Genomic DNA, 2,500 nt, shown 5'->3' on the forward strand with positions numbered 1-2,500 from the left:
TCCTTGATGCGAAAGAGAAGAAAGACACTCCAGCAACAAACAGAAGCATCCTACGGAGCCTCACCATCATCAGAATCGTTCTCGATGAGGTTCAAAGGTCCGTGATGCAACCCAAGAAGCGCAAATTTGCTGAATTAAAGAATGAGACTTTACATACAGTAAAGAAACTCAAAACTTCAAGTGATTCTGCACAAGGAATGCTATTGAAAGAAGTACGTTTCCTAGGCAAAGGCGGCTTTGCTTCAGTTTCGCTGGTACAGGACGTAACTTCTGGCTTCCTTTGTGCAAAGAAGACCATCAAAATTTACCGACTTCAACGACAATTGGAAGAAATTGATATTCACCGAAAACTAAAACATAATAATGTTGTGGCCTTCCTGGGCGAAAACAGGGATACAGAAAACTTGTATGTTTTCTTAGAATACGTAAACGGCGGAACTCTTCAGGACAGAATCGACGGGAAAGGAATGTCCGAAAGAAGAGCAAGAATCTTCTTCAGCCAACTGATCAAAGGAGTCAAATACTTACACTCCAAGAACATTGTACATCGAGATCTAAAGCCGGAGAACCTTTTCTTAACCAAAGAAGACGTTCTCAAAATTGGAGACTTCGGGCTTGCTGGCGAGTTCGTAAAAGGCAAGTACCTGACTAAAATCTGCGGGACTTCAGCCTACATCGCCCCCGAAGTCTTCACTGGAAGGTACTTGGCAGAGCCCACGGACGTCTGGGCCTGCGGAATTGTGCTTTTTAGACTCTTATCTGGTGAAAATCCTTGGAAGATCCCTGTAACAAACAAAGACATAAATTTTGGAGTCTGGTCTTATTCGACCGAAGAAATGAGACTGAAAAGACCATGGAAATCATTCTCGAGAAGACTTTTCCATCTCATCAAAAAAATTCTTGTTTCAAATCCCGAAGAAAGAGGAACTATCAGTGATATCGAACAAGACGCGTGGTTTCTTTGCTGATGTAAAAAGTTGTAAGAGGAACAAAAAATATCTACAATAAACTAGAAGCAAATATATAATCTACTAAATCATCGCCTAATACATTAGGCACCGCTTTATTTAAAGCCTTTAAATAACAGGGTTTCCCCTCAGCTGAATAAAATGGTCCCATTGCAGCTAAAACAGAAAATGTAAAAAAGAAATCCCGACATTAGCTCATTTAGACCCCTCTTCTATATCTCTAAGTTTAAACCTGTTTTGATAAATCGCTTGATTGTTTTTATTTATCTATTTACTAATTTTTCATTTATATTTCCATTTGTTTATTTATCTATTTACATATTCATCTATTTTATTTATTTATCTATTTAGTCATTCATTCATTTATTTACATTTTCATCTATTTATTTTTTGAATATCTATTTATTTATTTATATATATATATACATATATATATATGTATATATATATATATATATGTATACATGTGTGTGTGTGTGTGTGTGTGTGTGTGTGTATATATATATATATATATGATATGCATATATATACATATATACATATATATATATATATATATATATATATATAACGTAGAAACCACTGTTGGAGTAGAAAAGACTGGAAACGGGGAATCTATATATTTCGATTGCAAACTGCAATCCTCTTCAGTAGATACAAATAAGAGAGAGGGCGTGCTGTTTAAGTAGCACCCTTAACAAAAGAAAGGGGAACATGGGAAGATATCTCTACCCTCTTCTCATTCCGTATGTGAGGTCAGGAGGCAAATGAGCTTTCACTAAGTTGGAGATGAAGAGTCCGGACATTATGTCCGGGGACCATTGCCCCTTTGAAATATTCATGTTGGGCTGAAATTCAATGATCGTAGATTCTACCATTTTTCTCCTGAACTCACATCTGGATTTATAAATAAGCTCAGCTCTGTCCCAATCTAAACAATGTTTAAATTGCTTAACATGTTGGAACACAGCTGAGCTATCTTGTGCATATTTAATGGTAATTTTATTTTAAATCATCCTGGTTTTCAAATCCCTTCCAGTCTGTCCGATGTAAACTAAGTCACAACCTTTACACGGAATCGAATAAACCCCTTGGCTCTGTTCTTCTTTTAACCTTTGATGGATATTTACTACCTTTTTATTAATGGTGTTAGGGTAATAATTAATCATATTAAATATGTCTTTGGGAAGAAACTTGGTCGAGGGAATGAATGATTCAGAAAAGGGAACGATTAAAGAGCTCTTACCCAATGAAAAATTAGAGGAAGTGGGGGTGGTGTTGAAAAAATTGGATCTCGCTCGGCTAAAGGCTTTGACCAAGAACCAATCCGGGTAAGCTAAATTACTAAGTTGAGATTTTATAATGTTAAATTCTCCTTCAAGAAACTGGGGGCTGCAAATTCTAAGAGCTCGAAGGAATAATCCTGAAGCGACGCTACTTTTTACTTTGTCTGGGTGACTGCTGAAAAAATGAAGATAACTACCAGAATGAGTTTCTTTTGTATAGGCGGTAAAAGCAAGCTTGTCTCCGTC

The sequence above is a fragment of the Oratosquilla oratoria genome, chromosome 20, assembly GCF_046742065.1.
Source record: "Oratosquilla oratoria isolate Oo_2021 chromosome 20, ASM4674206v1, whole genome shotgun sequence".
NCBI classification, from domain to species: Eukaryota; Metazoa; Arthropoda; class Malacostraca; order Stomatopoda; family Squillidae; genus Oratosquilla; species Oratosquilla oratoria.